A 27,212-nucleotide genomic window follows, 5' to 3' on the forward strand; every position below is an offset into this window, starting at 1 on the left:
TGGACCCAATGGCACTAAGGCTCTCTTTAAAATCGTGAGGGACCTCTGCAACCCCAGGTGCCTGGCTAACAGAGTTCAGGCATCACAATAACTCTGTGATGAAGTTGCCGCCTTCTTCGATGACAAGGTCGCTAAAATTGTGGGGGGGTTCGACCAGGGTATCACTAGTACCCTGTTGACCGATGAGGAAGTGAGGACTGGTATATCTCTCAAGTACTTCCAACCCCTTACTGAAGATCTCTTTAACAGTATTGCCCAGGAGATATCCTCCGGATCGCCCCTTGACCTCTCCCTCATAAAATCTGGAAGGAGTATGGCCCTGATCTATTTCCATGGCTGCGCCAAATATGTTGCCAATCCCTGAGCGAAGGAGCAGTCCCTGAGGGCTGGAAGCAGGCAGTGGTTACCCCCCTGCTGAAGAAGCCATCTCTGGATCCAACAATACCAGCCAACTTTCGACCTATATCCCTTTTGCCGTTTCCCATCAAGATCTTGGAAAAGATGTTTAGCAAGTCCTTGTCATGTTATCTGGAAGAAAACCATCTCCTGGACAGGGGCCAGTTTGGATTTCGGCCTGGGCATGGGATGGAAACTGCTTTGACAACTGTGTTGGATAGACTTCGAATGCGAGCCAACAACGGCGACTCCTCGGTGTTGGTGTTACTGGATATGTCGGCCGCATTCGACACAGTTAGCCACGCGGTACTGGTAGCGAGGTTGGAGAGACTGGGGGCGAAGGGCTGTGCCCTGAAATGGCTACAATCCTATTTGTCAAATCGACAACAGGTGGTTACCATGGCGCCATTTGCCTCCCCCTGGTCCCCGGTCTGCTATGGAGTGCCCCAGGGCTCAGCAATCAGTCCGATCCTCTTTAATGTTTATCTATGCCCTCTGATCCCTATTATAAAATCTTATGGGATCGACGTGGTTAACTATGCCGATGATACCCAACTGCTGTTTTCCCTTGAAGGGAAGCATGCACTGCCTATGAACACCTTTCAGGTGTGTATGGGGCAGGTCTCGGATTGGCTGAAGGCCAATTCCTTGCAGTTTAATGGTGGGAAGACAGAGCTGTTGTATTGCTCTGCAGTGAGAGTGCCTAAACCCCTACTGGGCGAATTCAGGCTTAGGCCAGAGGATGATCCCATAGTGGCAGCAAAAATGGTCCGCAACCTGGGGGTTATGGTGGATGAGGACCTCCAGATGCAATCTCAGGCCAATAAAACAATTAGCATCTGCTTTGCCTTGTTGAGAGCTCTCCGGCAAATTCTTCCCCTACTACCCAATGACGCTAGACCCCTGGTGGTTTGAAGTATAATCCTGAGCAGACTGGACTATTGAAACTCCCTGTATTTGGGTGCTCCTCAATACATCCTGCAGGGGTTGCAAAGAGTCCAGTCCATGGCAGCCAAATTAGCTCTTAATAGACAGCGTGGCTCCTGCGCTGCCTTGGCGCTGAGGGACCTTCACTGGCCACCATTCAAAGACAGAATTAGCTTTAAGTCTCTTGGTTTACAGAGCATTACATAACACAGGTCCGGTACCCCTGCGAGAGATATTCTCCTGGTACGAGCCCAAAGACTCCTCCGGTCTACTAGTCAAAGCCTGGTGTCTATTGCTAGAGTAAAGCTGGCCAGGATGGGAGGTAGGGCCTTTGGCACAGCAGCATCATGTCTTTGGAATGAGATACCCCAAAACCTTAGACAAGCTGATTCCCTGCTGGACTTCAGGAAGAGCCTTAAGACCTGGCTATTTGCCAGGAATAGGTAGCAATACTGATTAGTAGCTCAGCCGTTCTGCTGCCATAGATCAACATGGTCTCTAAGCGCCAGGATACCCGTTGGGTGACAGCTGCGCTATACAAAAACTTTATACAATACAATACAATACAGTTACGCTTGCTGAACAAAGTACCTTAAATCCTGGCTTGCGGAGCTTTGCGAGGGTCTGCATTGAAGATGTGTCATGCAATCGAAGCAATGCTTCGGTTCCAAGGTGAGGTGAGGCTGTGATGCTAGGGCCTGCACTGTTGTCGAGTGTGAGAAGTTGACCTGGTATATGCTGTCCACTAGTTATAGCGGGCACCTTATACCAGTCCAGACAACTCTTATTGATGATTAGGTTAAAGACAATTTTTATTGTAAGCTATTCTAGTAGGAGCTATGGAGAGCAGCCTTCAGGCTAAGTCTCGAAGGAACGTAAAGCAGCTTGGTTTACCAGATCATAACCTCCTGAATGACCAAATGAAAGGAGAACCACACAAGGTATATATATAAAATATGTGTATGTATTTCTAAACCCTCTCTACTAACCTCTTTTTGAGATTAGAGAGCAAGGCACACAATATTATAGTACTAAAACGACAGTAAATAGCACAATACACAGTGGGCCCCAGGGGGGACCAAACCATATATTAAGAAAGTGGTATAAGAACCACGACTTGACTAGACACAGTGCCTAGAGCACGTAGAATCGCTGGGACCCCAAGGAACCACCCAAGGTAGTGACACAGGGGACCCACTGGGATGCGTGCAGTGTGAGAACACAGCCGCTAAAGGTTAAGGACACTTAGGAGAGAACTTTGAGCAAACCCTTTCAAACTTAGAAGGTTCTAAGGTTAGCACCCATATGAGCACCGGAGTACTCTTGTTACCTAACCCAGGGAAGCCGGGTGCATAGGTGTCAAATGGTGTCGGGAATCATGCTTTCAATGGCGTGATGCTGCAAAGTGCTACTGCCGGGAAGATGAGAAGTGTCCGTGTGATACAAGCCTGGCTCGAAGATGAGAAGAACCTGAAAGCAGAGGGGACAGAGTCTGGGTCACTTGCCAGTGACCAGGGGCACGATAGACGAATGCCCACCGATGTGCGGGTGTTTCAGGTGCGTTGAGGTGAAGCTTGACTCTGTAGCCACGGGGACCAGGAGATGTTGATGCCAACCAAAGTCCGCAGGCAAGCTGTCCCGCAAAGGATGTCGAGTGCTGGGGGGTCAGTGTCCGGATTGGAGACCAACAAGCCTTGGCAACTGCAACCCAGGCGGTCAGAGAAAAGATGCTTCGGTGTGGACCAGCAAGGTTCTGGGGACTCCCCAAGTGATGGAGAGTCAGGGCACGTCTGGAGCAACCAGGTAAGCTCACTTAAAGTTACAGTTCCCTCCTCAGGGACCCACAGGTCGATAGACCAGGGATCGCGAAGGGACCTCGAGAAGAATTGCTAAATACCAGCCCACGGAACACTTGTGGAGTGTAGGCCAGTAATCTTCAGTGGAATCACTGCTCAGGGTCTGGACTACAAGTAGCCCAAAGCACAGCCTCAGGGATTGTCAAAAAGCATATGCTACTGCAAATGTGCATGGTGTCCAGGGGTTCGGGTTGCACGGTTCCCACGAGGGCTGCGGATCTCAGGTTTGCTGAGAGCTCTGGTTGGCCTCGGATAAGCTTAGGAACCCACCTCCTGTGTTGCAAAATCTTCATAGTCCGTTGGGAGCTTCGCAGATGCAAACTGGTCAGATGCGTTTTAGGTGCCTGCCTTGCAGGGGAGTAACTCCTTTACTCCAAGGGAGATTCTTTGGTCATCCAGCGTAGTGTAGATAGTGGAAGTACTTGGTTTCTGTAGCAGTGTTTCGTCCAGGTAAATCTAAAGTCCTGTAGCCAGGGGTTCCTACTTTATACCCAAGGAAGGGGTGGGACAAACTCTGGGGACCCACCTATGGGAGGGTCAGGACAGAGGGGTGGCTACACCCATTCCCTTTGTCCAGTATCGCACCAGAGCAGGGGCTGGTAGCCCCTGCAACTGGTTTGAGCTGGACTATGCACAGGGACACCAAATGTGCCCCCAATACTGACATCAAAATACTCTCTGAGTGCACCCACCGAGCCTCAATATACTAAAGCCTGTCTGAGAGGTGGTCATACCTCCCTGTGACAGGAAACCTATTGTCCAGTCATCCCCTGCTGGAGTTTCGGCCAGCAGCAGGATGGCAGACTCGTGTCTGTGGCTGGCAGCATCCATTTTGTGATGTCAGGGCAGTTACTGGTGTGGAGGTATGATTCCAAGGTGTTTGACACCAAACACGACATGTTTCCATGCAGCCATTTTAAAGTTAGCATTTACAGTGAGGTTATAATGCACTTAAGTAAATATGGTATGGCTGCATCACAAACAACCCCGGAATAGATGTTGCGAAGGCTGCAGTGGGGCTCTGCTCATGCATGGGCACCCTCTCACATAAAACCCAGCACCTTGCCTTCAGGATTGATAAGGCCTGAGGGCGTGGCTTGGACGCTGACCAAGATGGCCGCTTAGGTTCGGAGCTCCGCCGCACCGGGACGGACCCTTGTCATTTACGGCGGTGTTTGCATTCCTTCTTCGAGCTTTTTGGATGTTCCTGTTGGCGGAACGGGTTGTGCGCTTGGTGAGCCCAGGATGAACTCTTTCGCGCCTGAAATGCTTCGTTTTCGCCGCGCTGGATGTGCGCCTCAGAGCGCCCGCCATTTTGCTGTCTAGGCGCTGCTCGTCTGGAACCGGCGCGCGCACTTGGAGCAGTAAGTTCTCTTCATGCTCTCAGATGCGCTCCGCTTTTCAAGTGAACGTGGAATGTTTACTTTCTGACAAGCGCTTTTCTAAGGGATAGTTGCATGAATGACTTATTATAACTTCTCTGGTAGGGGAATGCCTCTACTGTGGCTCTCTGCTACTCCCTGAGTCTGTCACACCTGCTTCAACGCTTCAGAGAGGTGATTTAAATTGATATCTACATTATGTGGGCGCATAAAGATAGATTTTATACCAGAGACTCTCTTGCTGTGACATTTACACAATTTTAATGAAACATCGCAGAATTTGTTTCCTTTCAGCTAAATCTTATATGGCGCTAAATCTACTATTGGGCAACATTATTTAATCACCAATCCTGTATGAACTGTTTCTGGTGGCTGCATCAGGGGGATATGTCATTTGGCTCCACGTGGTCTCTTTATTCATGCCAGCTTCTGAGACTTCCTGTGACTCCTGTAAGCGGATGGCTTCGTGCTGATGATGTGATGGCCAGACTTCGTTTTTCTGCAAGTGATTCGCCCATTCATTCATATCTCTTGATGTAAGTCCCTCAGCACGACCGCCATTTTGTATTGTGCGCGATGTCCGCTTGTCGCTGAGGTGATTACAGTCATGGTCTTCCTGCTCTTTCTCCAGTCGCTGGTCTGTACTCTAGGCAACTAAGGACCTCTCCTTTGTGTTTTGCGCCCTGTCAGTGTGCTATGCTTCCAACTTACTCCTCATGTTGGCGCTTCGTTTTCTGAGACCTCTGCCTTCATGCTTTCCTCGCAATATGCCGCATATGCTGTGCTCCTCAATGATAACCTACTTCAGTTCCAAGGCATAAGACTTATTTTTCTGATTCCTTTTTTGCAAGTATGCTCACCAAGTCTTAGTGCACACGGCTTTCACGCCCGCTGGTGATCTCCTGGTTATTACTGGAACATCTTCTAACATCTGCTGGCATTACCTCCAGGTCCGGGGTTTCTTCATGATTTTTCCATGTGCCCTCTGCTACTCCTGATGACCGCTGGGCTATTCAGACTGGACATTTTGACATATTAACATTCTCTGCTTTTGAGTGCAGGTTGTTGTGTTGGTTTGCTTCTTTGCCTTCTGGTCACTGTCACTGGCACGTTTAGGCTTCTATGGGCAAGCTACGCAACCCAAAGTTTGTCTTTGTGCCCTCGAAGACTCCACCTTCCTCTGCCTCCTCCTCATCAACAGGCCATTCTCCTCATCCTCCTTCCACGGATCAAATGGCGACAACAGCCTCCACCCGCTCTTCTCCATCACAACTTACCTCCAGTAAGTCTTCTCCTCCTGCCTCCTTACCTAAGCGCTTGAAGCAGGACTCCTCTCCTCCTCCACCTGAGTCATCTCCACCCCCTATATCTATGGAGTTGATACTTGAGGAGATTCGCGCTTTGCGCCCGTTCGTGGAGGAGACTAATACTAAGATGCAGCTTTTTGAGGCCAAATGGTCAACTATGGAGGCTCGTGTTTCTTCTGTGGAGCAGCAGGTTCCAGAAATTCAGTCAAATTCTCAACGCATCTCCTCTCTGGAAAAATCTCTTCTCGCCCTTCAACAACACACTGAAGACTTGGAAAACAGGAACAGGAGGAATAACCTACGCGTTTATGGCCTGCCGGAATCCTTGGAGGGAGATGATCCTGTCACGTTTTTCTCTTCTTTCCTTCTGAAATTGTTGGACCTTCCTGCTACTACCTCTCTCAGTATCCAACGAGCCCATAGACTTGGCCCTCGCTCCTCCTCCTCAACCAAACCGCGAGGGGTCATCATCCTCTTCCTCAAATTTACGGATCTCCTTCTGGTCCTCTCCACAGCTCGAGCGAAACGCCAAGTGTCCTGGATAGGTCAGAGAGTTTTTCTCTCTCAGGATGTCTCTAATGTCACTGCTGCCAGAAGTAAAGAATTTCTATCTCTTCGTGCTCCTCTGCGCTCTATGGGAGCTAGATATGGCCTTTTTCACCCTTGTACCTTCAAGGTAACTCATCAAAACAACACCTGGACTTTCCAAGACCCGGCTGAACTTAAGAATTTCATTCACATTCAGACTAATGCTGGCATGGACACATCCAATCCTCCTACTGGTTGATTATTTACTTGTTTGGTTTTTTCTCCTTACAGGTTCTTGCTGGAATTTTTTCCCTCCTTGGTTGATTCTCCTTCTGCCCGATGTGATTGTATAATGGTTGTCATTTGGGTTTTCTGTTTTTGCATACAATTGTTTGTTTTTGTACTGTTTACCTCCCCATGACTTCTGCATAACATGTTTCTTTTTCCCTCCCTTAGATTTTCTGTTCGATCAACCCTCTTGTAGTCCTCTTCGTATCATATGATTCGTCTTCCTCATATTCCGTCCTGGTGCGGTGTGTTGCTCTCCGGCTTGAGGGGCTGTTCTTGTCGAATCCTCCCACACCCCATCGTCATCTTGTCATCTCCCTTCCCCCTTCAGGTATGTTTTCCTCAGTCATCCGTTTTGGATATGTACTGTCTCTTCTTCTACTCCTCTTTTCCCCCCTTTTCCTTTCTTTCCTTTTTCCTTGTTCTCCTTTTACTATGTCTTCTGACTCTCTTTTGTCTTGCTCTTTTCTTTCACTCGCTTGTTATTCTCCTTTATGGCGTTTTTGGTTTTATGTCTTTTCTCTGTTCCTTGCACATTTTATTGTTATTTAATTCAAAGTTATCTCATGGAATGTGAAAGGTTTTGTTAGCCCTATTAAACGGCAGAGGGTGCTTTCCCATCTAGCCTCTTACACTCCTGACTTAGTTCTTTTACAAGAAACTCATCTTTCTGAGGCGGAGTCTCTTAAGTTAAAAAGAGGCTGGGTGGGAACGGTTTTATTCTCTCCTACATCTAACAAAAAGAATGGTGTGGCCATTTTGTGTCACAAGAAGCTCAAATGTAAAGTTCTTTGTCAAGAAAATGATACTGAGGGTCGTTGGGTCTTAGTCAAACTGTTAATCAACTCTGTATCTCTGACGGTTTTTAATGTATATGGCCCCACTCATCCTGACTGTAATTTTTGGCCTCTAATAACTTCTAAGTGTTTTCAATACAGTGATTCCCTGTTCATTCTGGGGGGGGACTGTAATCAAATTGTTGATCCGTTTCTCGATCGCAAATCCTCTGCCCGCTTCACCCCCCACAAATCGCATACACAATTCCTTGACACTATCTCCAAATCTCACCTTCTTGACTCATGGAGACTATCCCACCCTGACTCTTTGGACTATTCTTTCTTTTCACCTCCTCATGCCTCTTTCTCTCGGATTGACTACATCTTCCTTTCTCAGTCTCTTTCTCAAAATCTTCTTTCCTCATCTATAGAGCCGATAGTTATCTCAGACCATGCTCCCATTGTCACTGTTCTTGATCTTCTTCCTCCTCATCCCAAATCCTCCCGCTGGCGCTTCAATAACTCTCTCCTCCTGGATCCCCTCTTTTCTTCTTCTTTTCTTTCCTTTGCTACAGAATTTTTCCTACTCAATTCTGATCCTTCTTTGCCCCCTCATGTTATCTGGGACTCTTTTAAGGCTACCGCTCGCGGTTTTGTGATTGACTTTGTCTCAAAGAAAAAGAAGTCTTATCTTAAGAAACAGAAAGACCTTCTCTCCCATATTAAATTCCTGGAGCATAAATTCTACACCTCTTCTACTACAACGGTTTTACCAGACCTTATACGCGCCAAGCTCGATTTTAACAAAATCTCCACTGACAACGCTTCCTCATCACTACTCCGCAGCAGCGCCCGCTACTACGGAGGTCGCAACAAGTCAGGTAAACTTTTGGCCAACTACCTTAAGTCTCGCAGGGAGCGTAATCTGATTGACTCAATATATTCCACTGATAATCTTCTCTTGCATAAGGAGCAGGATATACTCGTCCAATTTCAACAGTTCTATCAATCTCTTTATACTCCTGAATCCCCCCCTTCGGCTGCTCTTATTCAATCCTACTTGGACAAAATTCCTGCCCCCTCCACTTCTCATCTTAACTTCCCTGATCTTGAACTTGACCTTTCTATTACCGAACTAGATAACGCCTTAACATCTCTAACCAAGGGTAAATCTCCGGGCCCAGACGGTTTCTCTGTGGAGTTTTATCTACATTTTTCAGATCTTTTGCTTCCTAAACTTCTCTCCCTCTTCCAATCCTTCTTTACCTCCGGTACAGCTGCTGGTACCTTTCACGAGGCTACGATTTGCCTAATACCCAAAGAGGGTCGTGACCCGCAATTTTGTAAAAATTATCGCCCAATATCCCTTGTCAATGTAGACTATAAATTATTTGCTAAACTTCTTGCCCGGCGCTTAGATCCTTTCCTCCCACACCTTATAGGTAAGGAACAATGTGGATTCGTAAAGGGCAGACTCACCTCAGATAATTCCCGCCTTTTTCTCAATGTTCTCAATAAGGTACCTTCTCTCAATTTTTCTCTAGCTGCCATATCGGTTGATGCTGAGAAGGCTTTTGATAGAGTAGATTGGTCCTTTCTTTTTGCCTCCCTTCGTTGGCACGGTTTTGGTCCCAATTTTATTTCTCTTGTTTCTTTACTTTACTCCTCCCCTAAAGCGTCTGTTCTAGTTAATGGCCAGCTATCCCCTTATTTTCCCTTGCAACGTGGAGTCCGTCAGGGCTGTCCTTTGTCCCCTTTACTTTTTGTCCTAGCTTTAGAGCCATTTCTTACGTCTATTAGAAACAACGTTTCTATTTCTGGCTTCCCTTATGATAAAACTCATTTGAAACTCTCTGCGTATGCAGATGACATTCTTTTGTTTATTTCTGATCCTGACCAATCCATTCCGGCCTTACTACTTGAGTTTAACTCCTTTTCCCAAGTTTCTGGTTACAAGATTAACTCTGATAAAACTGAGATCCTTCCTCTTACTAAATTTTGTCTCCCTCATCAGTTTTCGACCACTGGTTTTGCATGGAACTCCTCTAAAATTAAGTATCTTGGAATTTTGTTCTCTAACTCCATTTCTTCATCTATTCGGTTGAACATGTCTGCTGTACTATCCCGTATGGATAAGTTGTTCTCTTCTTGGAATCCTCTTTTTCTCTCATGGTGGGGTCGGCTGGACTCGATCAAAATGATGATATCTCCCATTCTTATATACATCTTTTCCATGCTCCCCATTCATATCCCTGATATTTATTTCAAACGCATTGATTCCTGTCTTTCTAAGTTTCTTTGGAATAATAAAAAATCGAGAATTGCGCTAGCTGCCCTTCGTAAACCGAAGTCCAATGGCGGAGTCAACTTTCCGGATTTCCGTCTTTATCATAAATCTTTTTCTCTTCGTCAAGCTTCTAATTGGCTTGTTCTTGCACCTTCCCCTCTTGCTCCTCTTTGGCTCTCTATTGAACGCTCACTCCTCTCCCCCTTCTCCCTATCTGAAATTGTACATTTCACTGCTAAGAATTTAACCACTCCTCTACCCCTGTTCAAGCACACTTCTTCTCTTTTACATGCTCTGGTCCGTCCTGACCCGGTCTCTCGTGAATCCTTTTTGGCCTCCCCTATCTGGTGCAATTCGCTTATTCTTCTCAATAATCGTCCTATTTGTTGGACTGTGTGGAGATCAAAGGGTCTGATGTGGGTTAACCAACTTTTCGATGGTTTTCTCCCATGTTCCTTTCCTCAATTCCGACTTCTGTTTCGCTGTCCCCAGTCTTTTTTCCACCGATTCACTGTCCTCATGGCCATCATACTTGATGTCTACTATTCTCTTCCCTTATCATCCTCTTCTGTTTCCCATTCCCCGCTTCTTCAGATCCTGTCTACTCTCCCTAAAGCCTCTCTTATTTATAAATTTTTCTCCTCCCCCAATCCGACCCGCCCGAAATCTAAATTGGAACTTGCTTGGGAGCTTGATTTGGGCTGTGACTGGTCTATAGCTGTTTGGGACAGAGTTTGGGCCAGGTCCTTAAAAATCTCCCGTTCCGCCTCACTAACTCAATCTATGTTCTTTCTATACCATAGACTTTATCTCTCTCCCGTTTCTATTTCTCGTTTTTCTCCTGATAAGGACTCTACCTGTTGGACCTGCTCTGTCCCTAATGCTGATCTTTTTCATTTACTTTTTCTATGCCCTTCTGTTCTCGCACTCTGGGATCAGGTGTGGTCTCATACCTCTCGTCTCTTTTCTATCTCTATCCCATACTCTATCCCTCTCCTTTTTTTAGGTAGTATCTCTGACACTCTTGATATTCCTTCTCGCTCCTCTGATCTATTAGATCTTATGTTGGCTTTGGCTTTCCAACACATTTCTTTTAACTGGAAGGATCTCTCTAAGCTCTCTATACAATGTTGGTGGAATTCTCTCTGTCACTATCACAGGCTTGATGTTCGTTTCGCTGCTGCTTCCACTCCTACCCTCAATAGAGATTTATTCTGGTTGCCTCTCACAGCATATCTTGACCGCATGGCTCTGAAATCGAAATCTATCTCTCCTTTATCCTCTGAGAATTTCAAACCCCCATGAGTGACTTTTGCTCTGTCCCTCTTCTTCCTTTCTTCTTCTCCACTCCTCTTAGATTTCTTGCATTTGCATTTTTCTTTCCTGCCTTTCAACTATTCCCTACCCTTGGCTTATTTGCTTTTTCTATTCTACCTACTTTCTCTCTGATCTCATCATCTATTCTTCTCCTAACGCCTCATATTTACCTTTCTCTTTCTCCTTTCCCTTCCTTCCTTTCTCCTCCTTTTTTTCTCCTCTTTCCCCCTTTTCCTCCTGGTTGCCTTTTAAAATTTTACAAAATGCTTTTTAAATTTTTCCTCAGGTTTCTTATGTTTAACACATGATGACCCTCTATTATTTTTCTCTTTTTGATTCTGTATGACAATGTTCTATATATGACCTGTATTTTGTTGTTCACTATGCTTTTTCTTCAATAAAGCATTTCAAACAGTAGGATTGATAAGGCCTGCCATAGGGGTGACTGATAGGTTTTTATGTGCAGTGATATGGATAGATATAGTGGACCTATATCTAAGTAAGGGGTGCATGCACCACCTTACACAGGCTGCTGTAGCAGACCTGTTATGTCCTTTTGAATGGTCTCCCAGGGGTGGCATAATACATGCTGCAGCCCCTGAGAGGGTACCTAAGCTACTGGTAATCAATTTAGAGAGAAAGCAGATAGACTGGGGTCCTGATTAGCAGGGTCCCAGTCAGAGTAAGTTGAAAAACAGTGAAATATCAGCAAAAAGTGGGGGTAACTATAAGAATCAGATCCTACTCCCCTACATCGAGGATCCCGTTGATGGGGATTCCGAGGCAGAGGCCGGTGTTGAGGATGCATCTCGGAGTCGGGCGATGCTTTGGCACCAAGGAGCTGCAAGGTTGCAATGAGGAGTCCGGCGTTCATTGCAATGGGGAGACCCACATAGCAGGAGCGATGCATCGGTTCTGCTCAGGGTTGTGCCAAGCACCAGACAAAATGCATTGGTTACGGTGGATTCACTTCCAATGGTCCAGGACTGGGGTGGCATTATTTGGCAGGGTAGATTCACAGATGGCAAATTCCAGGGGCTAGGTTTGAGGTTGTTGGAGCCTTCTGTCCCTGCGTCTCAAATCAGGAGGCCAGTCAACTAGCCCTTGGAGTCCCTCTTAGGTCCTGGGTCCAAACGATGCAGATTCAGTCCTTTTCACCCAGGTAAAAGGTCAGCAGGTCAGCATAGCAGGGCCACAGTACTTTAGAGCATCAGTCCAGCAGAGCGGCAGTCCTTTCAGAAGCACAGCAGTCCTTTATCCTGGCAGAGTATCCACAAGTCCAGAAGTGCACTGAAGCGTTGATGTCTGAGATCCAATATTTATACCCAGTTCTGCCTCTGAAGTGGAAGAAGCTTCTAGAAGCATGCCTTTGAAGTGCAGAGATGTCCTGACTTCTTTGCCCTGGCTCCAGACTCACTACAGGGGGTTATGCAGCCCTTTATGTGGAAAGAAACAGTGGTCCTGGACCAATTATTCAAAGAACATTATTATTTCATCCTTTTTGGAGCTTACAATAGTCAGCTCACAACCATCCATATGTCGCATATATTTACAAAACTGTACAAAACTGTACAAAACTGATATCAAATAAACAGTTCAATGCAACCTGGCCATATACAAAACATTCATTTGAAATATATTTTTCATAAACTTATAGGAAGAGTTTTCCTTTGACTGAAAACGGGGGTGATAGGGAAAATAGGGAGAATGGTCCAGGTGCAATTGGGGGTAGCGTCGACGTTTCGATCCGACTTATTGGCAACCGAGGGAATTTTGTACCTCAGCCATGCAGATCTTCCTCAGGACAAGGGGTGTGGTGAAGTGACCCTCATCAATCATGTAGCGCTCAATTTGGGTCCAATGAATGTGGCACCAATACCCGCATTAACGGCAGGAGCCAGCTTTGGTTTGAATTCAGTCTGTAAGTTGGCTAAACCATGGTGGTGGTGCCCAAAGCATCCGAAGGATATAATTTCCAAAGCCCACATATGTGGCACAAGTCTCCTGATTCAATATATGCCCTTTACTTTCTGCATACCTTGAGTTCTCCCCTTTACACGTTGCCTAGAACACTTTCCTTCTCTCATGACCCTCTAAGGTTTGTGTAAACATTGTTCTTTTGATTATTAAATAAATATATTGTTATACAACATAGTGTTTTTGCACATCTTGTCTTGATATAATACAACGACTTATAGATGGTTGTGAGCTGACTATTGTAGGCTCAAAAAAGGATGAAATAATAATTTTCTTAATCAAATACTTTCTTTGAATAATTGGTCCAGGGCCACTGTTTCTTTGTAACAATCGATACCCAGGTTTAAGGACTAGCTGGGACTACCCCATTGTTTATAATGGTTGCCTTTTATGTGGAGGCAGGACGCATCATATTCAAGTGTAAGTGGGGCTGTACCCAGCTCACCTTTCTTATTCTGCCAGTGATGGCCCATCTTATGCACACCTAAACTCCCCAGTGTTTATGGCTGTCTAGGAGGAATACACAAAGATCAACTGTCAATTACATGTGAACCAGAGTAAGTCTGCAGACAGCAAATGGCTAAGGCAGAAAAATGCTAATTTGTGTCATTTTCAAAATTGTAATTTAAAATCCAACTTTACCACAAGCTAGGATTTTTCGTTACAATTTCAAAGACATCAAACATGATTGAATTACATGTTCCCATTTGGAAGTTACAGCCTGTTAAATGCAATAAGGTAACACCAATGTTATCCTAAGCAGTGGTGAAAAACGAATTTAGGAGTTTTTCAGTTCAGTTCATTAGTCTTTATTTTACAGTCAGTTAAAAATTAGGACAGATAAAAAATACAGAATTAGAAAAAAAGCTCTAGTCAAATACAGTATTAACATTAATATAATGTGACCAAAATGAAAGATGCATAAATTGTGTATTAATACATCAGATCAACATGCTCTAAAACACTATAAAATCTATAAGTATAAACAGATGTAGTATAGGATATATCAACCCGGCAATAATTTGTAGACAGAACGGTATTGTAATATCAGAACGCCTATGGCAATGGTTTATACATACAACTGCCCCGATCTTTAGTGGAATCACTAGGCCCTGCACAAGATGCGGCAAGATAGCAGAATAAACCTACCACACATCCTTTGAAGTAGCGTAAAAATATGATTAAAACATGTTAAGTTCCCTTAGTTTGTTAGCCCAGATGGCCCATGCCCAACTCAAAAATGTTGCTATAGCAACAACGATGGATTCCTGGGTACATGTCTGCAGGATCCTTAGGGCCTCCATCGCAGATCTTGTACCCAGGCTGGTACAAGTGGGCTTGAGCCATTTCATCCTGGGTGACCTATAGGCCGTACAAACAAATAAGATGTGGGCGATTGATTCAATCTGTGCTGAACACAAAGGGCACATTTCTGTCGTAGGCGAATACCATCTGCTAGTAAAAGCTTTAAACGGAAGGGAACCTACCCTCAACTGGTGGTATGGCTTTCTATAACACTGCATGGACAGGTTGCAATAGCTGACCTGTGGCATGTTTAAATTACTACTTAAGTGGGTAGCACAATCAGTGCTACAATCCACCTATTAGCATGTAATTTACAGGCCCTAGGGACTTACAAATAAATTAAATATACCCATTGGGTTTAAGCCCATTTTACATTGTTTTAAGAAGAGATCACTTTAACACTGGTTAGCAGTGGTAAAGTGTGCAGAGTCCTAAGGCCAGCAAAAACAAAGTTAACAAAATAGGAGGTCTAAAGGCAAAAAGTTAGAGAAAAATCACCCCAAGGATGTCAGGTTCCACATTCTTATTACGAGTAATTCCTGAATTTATTATATGCTTCTGGCACCAAAAATGTAGTGCTAGCACAGGAAAACAACACAAATGACCAGGAAGCAAGCGGCTGCTGTTAGTAGCACTTTTGTTTTTTTAGCTTTCTTTTAGTGTGAAATGCAAAAGAATGCATTGCATGCTGGGATATAGCACTGCATCCAATTTTTCCTAAATGTTGAGACATTTCGCGTTATTACATTAAATCAAATTACACAAATTTCGCACACCACTATTTTTGCAATGAAAAACCCCCGATTTCAGCAACTGCATCCTTTGCTGCTCAATGAAGAGAAAGATGTCCCTCAAAGGGCTGCAAAACTGTTCCGCAAAACTCGTGTTTTCGAGGGGGATTTTTTCATGACGGCGTACCTGCTTTGAGGGACGTTTAGTGCATAATCTGAGTCACTTGATTTCTGGATAAGCTTCTGATCTTTAAATCCATAGTAAAATTCTACTTCTGCGGATGATAACTCACGTTTCTCCCAAAAGGTGGCACCCTTCACCTTGTCTAAAAATGTCACAGTGGCTTGCATAAGGAGGATAATAACATGACTCAATTACTGTAGATTAAGGAAGGGATGACTTTTTTAATTGGACTGCGTGGTACATCCTGTTAATGCCACAATAGCATACATCAAGGTCGTGCACGACACAAAGGAATCGCCTGAAAAGACGCAGCATAGCTACCACCTGACAACGCATCAGCAGAGCGTGCTGCGAAATGACGCAGCTAAAGTTAGGCGCTGACGCGTTGAAAACCAAACATCTGGGCGACATCAAGGCGACGACTTGCAGACCTTGAAAGTGGCGCCTCGCAGGCATTTTGTGCTTTTCCAGCGCACTTCCGCTTTTATTCCTGAGGCTGCACACCAGTCCAAAGGGATGAAAATATAATGGGTGTTACAGCGGCACCGACACCTCGGAGACATTCAAAGCTGGCCTTCTTTTGTGTTCATAGAAATACGTGAACATGACTTTTAAAAGTACATTACGTCTTTCACGAGCGCCTTCTCGAGGTTTGTTTCAGGCAGGTGTAAATGCTTTCAGAGGTCATTGGTGCTAACAATTTTCAGAGAGGGGAACTGGCCTAACGGCTTAGGGGGATGAAAATTCTGCTCCTAAACCTATCTGCCAAATGAGCAAAATATATTTAGCCACTAAGTGATGGGATAGTTGAAGGTGTGGTGCTGGATTTCTTTAACCTCCATTCACAATTACATTACTAAAAATGAGAGCACAATTACATTACTAACAAGCAATGGCATAGCCAATAGGTCTCGCCTTTGGGACCTTATAAGTGTTTAGCCATGCAACAGTTGATGTTGTTGCATCAAGGATATTGTGCTGCATAACTAAATACTTATAAAGTCCCAAAAGCGAGACCTATTGGATATGCCAATGCTTGTTTTTATGGTCACGACTAAGATCTTCATCCATAGTGACCATGTTGGTTAGTACATTTTTTTCACCATATGGCGCGAGGGGAGCTTTCTAGGAGGCAAGTGTCCTAGCAGATTATTATTTTAAATGGAAAATAGGGCATGGATAGACAAACAGCTTTTAATTTACAGTGCAATATGGATTCCCTTTAGGAAGTCGATGCCGGAGTATGCTTGTGTCTCGAGCATCGCCAGTGTTGTTAAACAGAGCTGCCGGAAGTTGGCAGATGGTTGGCTTCTTGCTGAAAGCTCTTGAAGGGAAGAGGCGGAAGCAGCTGTTCTTTTGACTTATCTGAATTTTCAGGGAGGCTTGTGCTTTTTTTCCAAGCACTTTCTTGCAGAATAGACAAGAATGTCGGAATCCCGCATGTGTCCCAGCTAATGCGTGGACGTACCCCCTGCTGTAAACGGTGATCACTGCCCCGGTGTCCTGTGACCGGAAGCTGACTGAGCACAAGGCCTGTTGTGTCTTTATAGCGCATAGCCAAGTGCTTAATAATGTAAGCGAAATGAGTGAGGATTGTGAAAAAGGAGGAGAATACAAAATAGGATAGTGTGTGTTAGGGCGAGGGAGAAAGAAGGTTACTGTTGGGGACAGGAGAGTGCGCGGGGGGTGATCAGGAGTGAGGGCATTCTTTAGGGGTAGATGATGAATAGAAGACAAAAGGTGAGGAAGGTGGTGAAAGTAGGACGGAAAGGAGAGGAAAGGAAAAACAAGCACGCGCGCCTCACGAGTGGTGCGCGCACGACGAGTAAGCTGGTGAGTGGGCAGGAAAGGAATTTTAACAAGCGCGCGCACCCCGATGGCAAAAGTAGGCTGGCGAGTGCTGTGCGATGCGGTGCGGGGCTGAAAGCTGGCAGATGCGCGCGTGCACGCTCGCGTGAACGCAAGCGCTAGGCTAGCCAGCAGCACTTTGGAAACTCACATACAAAATGTATCTCCGAGCAGCGCATGCGCGCTGACTCAGCGAGATCTAAAAATGGGGGACTAGTGATATTATTAGATTTCTATGCTTGTCACTTTTAAAGTCAAACTTTAGCAGCTAGAAAACGTCCCGTCATTGGCCCCAACACATTTTTCAGCGCATGATGAGTGTCTGTCAGGCTGAGTTAAAAGTCAGCCTGACAGACACTCACCTTGTCAGGGTCATGCCAGCCAGGTGCTTTACGGGTGATGGCAGCCTGAGTCAAGTAGGCTACGCCAAAGATCTCACAGCCTGAGGGCAGTGAGTCCAGGGATGTTTTAAGGCATGGGCGAAGTGGGCTGTGACCCAGGGCCCCAGCCTCACAGGGGGCCCCCCGATAGAGCAAGCTCTGTTCTGGGGCGAGTCTTGTCCTGATGACCTTGAATGATTCTTACACAGATTGTTTTATATAATGTTTTCCTTTATTTTAATTTTATGGTGGGTGATGTGTGATAGTCTATTATAGACATTTTGCAGACAAACGTTGTGTTTAAGTTTCATGCAAAAGCCATAAAAAAGTTTATTTTACATCAAAACAGTACCTCACATTAAGGGTGGGCGACAATTTCCGTTCCGCTCGCGGAAATTGCGAAATTTCGACATTTTCGAGTTCCGCGCGGAACGCGAAAATGTCGAAACTTCCGCGACCTGCGAGGGAACGGAAATATGCAGGGCAGGATTCATTCTGGCATGATGCTCCTGTCATTGTAAACCTCAGGAAGCACTTACAGATATAAATAAAGCAGGTGCCCGAGTTGAAGGTTAAATTCAGTAACACATTAATCAGCACAAAAGATTCGTGAGCACGGCGGAGGCTAGGCAGGTGTGCTTTCTCCCCATATCGACCGTCAGCAATTTGCTGTAATCATTGATGGAGGTCTGTGCATCCATGGGTTTCTCGAGCGCAATCCCCGTGTAGTTCCTGACACCAGGAGGTTCTGTCTCCTCATCTGCTGCTCTGGTCGGTCTCTGACCCTTTATAAACAAGAGGCATGTGAACTGCATAGAAGCCCCGCCCCACACACTGGCAGTGTGCAACGTCTTCTCGCCCTTTCCCTACTATGATGGACAGCTCACTCGAGGGACCTCGGCGCCCAACGGCGCGGTGGCAAAGTTACAGACACACATGGTCGCTGGAGACAACTCCTCTGGCCCTTTACGCAGCTGTAGTATAGGAAAAGCACTATACATTTACCCAACGATGTAGCACTTACTGATTAGCCAGTAGAAAGTACTCCACTTGAGTAGAGGTATTGCACAAAATGGTGGCATCTTCTTGGATAAATATGCAGGGCAGGATTCATTCTGGCACGATGCCCCTGTCACGAAAATTAAACCTCAACAGGAAGCACTTACAGATATAAATAAAGCAGGTGCCCGAGTTGAAGGTCAAATTCAGTAACGCATTAATCAGCACAAAATCTCTGCGATCACGCAAAATTTCGCGTGATCGTGGAGATTTTGTGCCGCTTCGCGATATTTAGCGAAAGGCACTTTCGCAAATTCCACCCACCCTTACCTCACATATGAGAAATGGGAGGGTGTCACAGAGATTATCTGCAGTAACATAAGTGAGCTGCTGCTGTGTTACAATATTGAAAACACGCCTCGCTCCCTCTGAATAATAGATAACACATTTTGAATTTGGAGCAGTGTGCAATTGCACTGCCAGTGACCTAGCCAAAGAGGGCATGAAAGAGTTGAAACTGGATCATAAATTCAAAGCCGTTCCGAACAGGGGCCCACAAAATACGTTTGTCCCAGAACTCCCAAAATCCTTAAGATGTCCCTGACAGTGACATCATCTGCTTGACAAAGCCCTGCAGGGATTCTCTCACTCACGATGAGGGGGAGTGTCACTAATAGAGTGAGCCCTGGACACTTCAGGTTTAAGTCCTGAAGTGTCCAGTGCTGACTGTATATTAGTGATGCCCCACATCACCATTTCCTAACGTTTCACAGCTCTAGGTGGGAAGACTCACTGACCCCACCCCACTTTGTGACTTGTTAGGGAAGGTCCTCCTCTCATTGGCTAACTTTTTGACAAGGTTAGCCAGTGAGAGGAGGCAGCAGGATCATCAGATTCCTGCTTCACCTCCCAAAGCCTACAGCTACTCTTAGGCTGTCATGCTTCTGCATCCTTCTACCTGCTGGTCCTGTAATCACCTCTGTGGCTCAGTAAGTATCTTATTGAATGTTTAGGTGTGTGTATGTATTACTCTATGTGTGTTTGCATGAGAGCGCTGTGAATATATGGGTGCAGGTGTGTGTATGTGCTTGAGAATGAGTGGGTGTGAGTATTTGTGCACATGTGTGTTTGTGGAATGATGTGTGTGAGTATGTGTGCACATGAATGTATGTGAATGGATGGGAGTGAGTATATGTGCACTTGTGTGCTTGCAAATTGATGGATGTGAGTGTATTTACATGTGGATGGTTGGAAGTGAGTGTGTGTGTGTGAGCCCACCCCATTAGCTCTGCAAGCTATCAGCCACCACTGGAATCGGCACTGTGCAATGCAGTTTCTACAGCAAAGTGAACACGTGACATGATTTAGAAGGTTTCAGTCTGACTTCTGGTAATGTGCTGTAACTCCTCTTCTGTATATTCAGGAAGGGCATTATTTGTGTCTAAGATGAGACACTATGAGATACAGGTACAGAATATTATTTTCTCTCCCTCCCCCTCCCCCTCTTTCTCTCTCTCTCTCTCTCTCTCTCTCTCTCTCTCTCTCTCTCTCTCTCTCTCTCTCTTTCTCTCACACATACTAACAAACACACCTCTATATGAAAGCTTACTGTCTCTCATTGCTGACAAAAAATATGGGGAAGAGGGTCACTTTTTATTGCTGTAGGTGTTGTGAGAAAATGTTTGCTTAACTCTGTTGGAGTAGGTGTAATAGTTCTCAGTCCTCCTTATTCAGCCCCTCTACAATGGACACACAAACCGCCCCAAAACTGGATTGAAGAAACCTGGCCTGGATGTGACATTCATTCAGAACCATCAGCCCATTACTTGGCTCCCTGCCTTTTCCAAGGTCATAGAGCAACACCGGGCCAAATGGCTGACATACCATCTGAAAATCAACATAGATTTTAGATAGATCCCAGATGGGCTTTCGAAAAGGCCACAGCGTGCAAACAGTGGGGCATATTTACAAGTTAATAATGCAGCGCAGCACTGCAAGCCATCTTGCATCATTAGAAAAGCGCAGGGATGCATTGTATTTACAAATATACAACACATTCCTGTGCTTTCCTCTGTGCTGGCTCACAATAGGCTGCCTTGCACCTACGCCAGCAACCTTGAACGATGGTGAAAGGGCGGCTGCGTTGCAGGGATGATTGTTTGTGTGCAGGAAGTGATACCTTCCTGCACAAAAACAATAATTGATGGCGTTTTCCTCCTTCTATGTGTGCTGCACTGCAGCACACATAGAAAGAGGAAACAATTAGGAGAAATAAAAGTATTTCCCCTTGTTGAGCTACTTTTACGCCTCCCCTGGGGAGGCGTTAGAATCTAACTCATCCCAAGTTTACAAAACCTTGTAAATCTGGTAATGCATCAGAATCCATGGGTGTTGCATGGAAACACCCACAGAAACACCTATAGAGAGCCTCTTTCATGCTGAGTAATGTGCAAAAGGGGGCCATATTTACAAGGCCATGAAAAGCCATGCAGGGAGGCTTTGCGTGGCCTTGTAAATATGGGCCAGCACACTGCAACATCGGTGAGTCAAAAAAGTAATGCTCCAGTGGCACAAGGTCTTGTAAATATGCCCCAGTGTCCGTAGCAGCCTTAGAAGAACTCTAAGATACTATAAAGTCTAACAATATAGCAGCCCTTCCAATATTCCATCCATCTGTGGCCTTCGATAGGGTAAGTCATGCAATCCTTTTTGGCCAAGTTCTGCCTTTGAAATGAGAGAAGCTTCTAGAGGCATGCCTTTGACGTGCACAGATGCCCTGCCTTCCTTGCTCTGGCTCCAGACTCACTACAGGGAGGTTATGCAGCCCTTCATTGGCAGTGTGCTAGTCACTCCTCCAGGATCATTCTCAGGCCGTACCCCTCTAACCCCTCTGTTCAATGGAAAGGCTTATAGGCTGAGCATTCTCCAAAGCTTAGCTCTCTCACCCTATTCAATGCATTTCATCAGGAGATTTAGCTTCTAAGTATTTTCTTATGCAGGTGACACACAACATCTCCCTCCTTTGACAAGACATCGCCTGGTCGCCTCCTTAAAGAACTGTCTAGTTGTGGTACACAGTTGGATGTCTGATAGCTGTGTCAAAATGAACGGGAAGAAAAGTAAAGTTCTTCTCAATCGCATTGTTCCACCTCTTGGTCACACTTAGATTGGCCATCATCCTGAGGACCTCTACTCTCACTGCTTCTCCAAGTAAAATATCTTGGTGCCTGGCTAGCTACCAGGTTGCCTGTTTTGACTATCAGATCTGAAAACCGTAATCTTCCTGTCTCTTAATTCTGCCAATACTGTGGAAAATTCTTGTTTTCCCGGCTAGACTATTGCAATGCCATCTAGCCAGGGCTCCTTGCTTCAGAAAACAACAGGTTGCAGAGCAGCCAGAACTTGGCACTACATTTGATATGTGGCCTGTATAAATTGGACCATGTGTTGGCTGTGCTCTTCATTGGCTTCCCGTCAAACACCCAGTTCAATTTGAGGTGCTATGCCTAGTTCACAAGGATACCCACCTCTCAAGCCCCGGGCTTCTACGCTCTTCTATCACTCCCTACACCCCAGTGAGAGCTCCTCACTCTAGTACTGATGCCCTTCTTATGCTCCACCGCTACACTAAGAAGAAATGCGGAGGCAAATCCTGGGGGAACTTGTGCCCTAGACTTTGGAACGCCTTCCTGATTAATATTCACCAGGTTACTAATTTCCAAATCAATAGAAAAAGGTTCAAAACCCAGCTTCCAGTGCATTTTTTTATGCTGCACAGCTCAATTGGTATGCTTCCTGGCAGCCTCTAGCACCGTGATTCTCATAGTACGGCCTGAGGGCCGCCAGCGGCCCGGCAGGCCTTTCTTGGCGCCCTGCAGACTTTACAGGTAATGTATCCATGGCCCCCCAGAGAGAGAGAGAGAGAGGAGAGAGAGTGGAGAGAGAGAGTGGAGAGAGAGTAGAGAGAGAGAGAGACTGACTGACAGAGAGACTGACTGAGAGAGAGAGACTGACTGACTGACTGAGAGAGAGAGAGAGAGACTGACTGACTGAGAGAGACTGACTGACTGAGAGATAAACTGGCTGACAGAGAGTGACTGACAGAGATTGACTGACTGAGAGAGAAACTGGCTGACAGAGAGTGACTGACAGAGAGACTGACTGAGAGAGAGACTGACTGACAGAGAGAGGCTGACTGACAGAGAGACTGACTGAGAGAGAGACTGACTGACAGAGACTGATTGACTGAGAGAGAAACTGTCTGACAGAGAGTGACTGACAGAGAGACTGACTGCCTGAGAGAGAGAGGCTGACTGAGGTAGAGAGAGACTGACTGAATGAGGTAGAGAGACTGACTGAGAGAGAGAGAGACTGGCTGACGGACAGAGAGAGAGAGACGGACAGAGAGAGAGACTGACAGAGAGAGAGAGAGAGAGAGTCTAACTAACTGATTAGGAGAGAAACTGACTGACAGAAAGAGAGACTAACTCATTGAGATAGAGAATGACTAAGAGAGAGACTGACAGAGAGAGACTGACTGACTGACTGCGACTGACTGACAGAGAGAGAGACTGACTGACAGAGAGAGAGACACTGACTGACAGAGAGAGAGACTGACTGACTGGGAGAGAGACTGACTAACAGAAAGAGAGAGACTGACTGACTGAGAGAGAGAGACTGACTGACTGACTGAGACTGACTGACTGAGACTGACTGACTGAGAGAGAGACGGACTAAGAGAGAGACTGACAGAGAGAGAGAGAGAGAGAGAGAGAGAGAGAGAGACAATGACAGAGAGAGAGAGACTGACTGGGAGAGAGACTGACTAACAGAAAGAGGGAGACTGACTGAGAGAGACTGACTCACTGAGAGAGACTGACTGACTAAGAGAGAGACTGACTGACTGAGACTGACAGAGAGACTGACTGACAGAGAGAGACTGACTGACAGAGAGAGAGAGACTGACTGACAGAGAGAGAGAGAGAGACTGACTGACAGAGGGAGTGGCTGACAGAGAGAGAGAGAGAGAGAGACTGACCGAGAGAGAGAGACTTACTGACAGAGAGAGAGAGACTGACTGACAGAGAGAGAGACTGAGAGAGAGACTGACTGAGAGATAGACTGACTGAGAGAAACTAACTGAGAGAGAGACTGACTGACTGAGAGAGAGACTGACTGATAGAGACAGACTGACTGAGAGACTGACTGACTGAGAGAGAGAGACTGACTGACTGAGAGAAACTGACTGACTGAGAGAGAGAGAGAGAGAGACTGACTGACTGAGACCGACTGACTGAGAGAGAGAGACTGACTGAGAGAGAGGCTGAGAGAGAGACTGACTGACAGAGAGAGACTGACTGACAGAGAGAGAGAGACTGACAGAGAGAGAAAGAGAGACTGGCTGACTGACAGAGAGCGAGAGAGACTGATATAGAAAGAAAGACTGACCGACTGAGAGAGACTGACTGAGAGAGAGACTGACTGAGAGAGAGAGAGAGAGTGAGACTGACTGACTGACTGACAGAGAGAGAGACTGACTGACAGACTGAGAGAGAGAGAGACTGACTGACTGAGAGAGAGACTGACTGAGAGAGAGAGAGAGAGAAAGAGAGTGAGACTGACTGACTGACAGAGAGAGCCTGACTGAGAGAGAGACTGACTGACAGAGAGAGACTGACAGAGAGAGACTGACTGAGAGGGACTGGCTGAGAGAGATTGACTGACTGAGAGAGACTGACTGATTTAGAGAGAGACTGACTGACTGAGAGAGAGAGACTAACTGACTGACTGAGAGAGACTGATTGACTGAGGGAGAGAGAGAGACTGACTGACTGAGACTGGCTGACTGAGAGAGACTGACTGACAGAGAGAGAGACTGACAGAGAGAGAGAGAGGGAGAGAGAGACTGACTGACCGACAGAGAGAGAGAGACTGACTGAGAGAGAGACTGACTGACTGAGAGAGAGAGTGAAACTGGCTGACTGACAGAGAGAGACTGACTGAATGAGAGAGAGACTGACTGAGAGAGAGAGAGACTGACTGAGAGAGAGAGAGACTGACAGAGAGAGACTGACTGAGAGAGACTGACTGAGAGAGAGACTGATTGAGAGAGAGACTGACTGACTGAGAGAGAGAGACTAACTGACTGAGAGAGACTGACTGACTGAGGGAGAGAGAGAGACTGACTGAGACTGGCTGACTGAGAGAGAGAGACTGACTGAGAGAGAGACTGACAGAGAGAGAGAGACTGACTGATTGAGAGAGAGAGACTGACTGAGAGAGAGAGGCTGACTGACTAAGAGAGAGAGAGACTGACTGACTGAGAGAGAGAGAGATACTGACTGAGATTGACTGACTGAGACTGACTGAGAGAGAGACTGACTGACAGAGAGACTGTCTGAGAGAGAGACTGACAGGGAGAGAGGGAGAGAGACTGACTGACCGACAGAAAGAGAGAGAGACTGACAGAGAGAGAGAGACTGACTGACAGACTGAGAGAGAGAGAGACTGACTGACTGAGAGAGAGACTGACTGAGAGAGAGAGAGAGAGAAAGAGAGTGAGACTGACTGCCTGACAGAGAGAGCCTGACTGAGAGAGAGACTGACTGACAGAGAGAGACTGACAGAGAGAGACTGACTGAGAGGGACTGGCTGAGAGAGATTGACTGACTGAGAGAGACTGACTGATTGAGAGAGAGACTGACTGACTGAGAGAGAGAGACTAACTGACTGACTGAGAGAGACTGATTGACTGAGGGAGAGAGAGAGACTGACTGACTGAGACTGGCTGACTGAGAGAGAGAGACTGACTGACAGAGAGAGAGACTGACAGAGAGAGAGAGAGGGAGAGAGAGACTGACTGACCGACAGAGAGAGAGAGACTGACTGAGAGAGAGACTGACTGACTGAGAGAGAGAGTGAAACTGGCTGACTGACAGAGAGAGACTGACTGAATGAGAGAGAGACTGACTGAGAGAGAGAGAGACTGACTGAGAGAGAGAGAGACTGACAGAGAGAGACTGACTGAGAGAGACTGACTAAGAGAGAGACTGATTGAGAGAGAGACTGACTGACTGAGAGAGAGAGACTAACTGACTGAGAGAGACTGACTGACTGAGGGAGAGAGAGAGACTGACTGAGACTGGCTGACTGAGAGAGAGAGACTGACTGAGAGAGAGACTGACAGAGAGAGAGAGACTGACTGATTGAGAGAGAGAGACTGACTGAGAGAGAGAGGCTGACTGACTAAGAGAGAGAGAGACTGACTGACTGAGAGAGAGAGAGATACTGACTGAGATTGACTGACTGAGACTGACTGAGAGAGAGACTGACTGACAGAGAGACTGTCTGAGAGAGAGACTGACAGGGAGAGAGGGAGAGAGACTGACTGACCGACAGAAAGAGAGAGAGACTGACAGAGAGAGAGAGACTGACTGACAGACTGAGAGAGAGAGAGACTGACTGACTGAGAGAGAGACTGACTGAGAGAGAGAGAGAGAGAAAGAGAGTGAGACTGACTGACTGACAGAGAGAGCCTGACTGAGAGAGAGACTGACTGACAGAGAGAGACTGACAGAGAGAGACTGACTGAGAGGGACTGGCTGAGAGAGATTGACTGACTGAGAGAGACTGACTGATTGAGAGAGAGACTGACTGACTGAGAGAGAGAGACTAACTGACTGACTGAGAGAGACTGATTGACTGAGGGAGAGAGAGAGACTGACTGACTGAGACTGGCTGACTGAGAGAGAGAGACTGACTGACAGAGAGAGAGACTGACAGAGAGAGAGAGAGGGAGAGAGAGACTGACTGACCGACAGAGAGAGAGAGACTGACTGAGAGAGAGACTGACTGACTTAGAGAGAGAGTGAGACTGGCTGACTGACAGAGAGAGACTGACTGAATAAGAGAGAGACTGACTGAGAGAGAGAGAGACTGACTGAGAGAGAGAGAGACTGACAGAGAGAGACTGACTGAGAGAGACTGACTGAGAGAGAGACTGATTGAGAGAGAGACTGACTGACTGAGAGAGAGAGACTAACTGACTGAGAGAGACTGACTGACTGAGGGAGAGAGAGAGACTGACTGAGACTGGCTGACTGAGAGAGAGAGACTGACTGAGAGAGAGACTGACAGAGAGAGAGAGAGAGACTGACTGATTGAGAGAGAGAGACTGACTGAGAGAGAGAGGCTGACTGACTAAGAGAGAGAGAGACTGACTGACTGAGAAAGAGAGAGATACTGACTGAGATTGACTGACTGAGACTGACTGAGAGAGAGACTGACTGACAGAGAGACTGACTGAGAGAGAGACTGACAGGGAGAGAGGGAGAGAGACTGACTGACCGACAGAAAGAGAGAGAGACTGACCGAGAGAGAGAGACTGACCGACTGACTGAGAGTGAGAGACTGAATGACAGAGAGAGAGAGAGACAGACTGGGATGGAATTGAGGTCAACGTGTGTATGAAGCTATGCAATGCCTCTTAAGATTGCTATTGTCTGCTAATAAAAATGTATTATAAAAACGTGCTCTTTGTAGTTACATCTGCTTTTGAAATACAGCATAGTCGCATTGTCTTTTTTGAAACAGGTTTGATTTTTTTAATTTAGCCCCTCTCCCACTGACCCAGCTCCCCACTGACCCCACCCCTACTGGTGCGGCCCTCGACCACAAACCACACTGTAATTTTGGCCCCGACAGAAGGTTTGTGAGTACCCATGC

The sequence above is a fragment of the Triturus cristatus genome, chromosome 1_2 (genome assembly GCF_964204655.1).
Source record: "Triturus cristatus chromosome 1_2, aTriCri1.1, whole genome shotgun sequence".
In the NCBI taxonomy this organism is placed as follows: domain Eukaryota; kingdom Metazoa; phylum Chordata; class Amphibia; order Caudata; family Salamandridae; genus Triturus; species Triturus cristatus.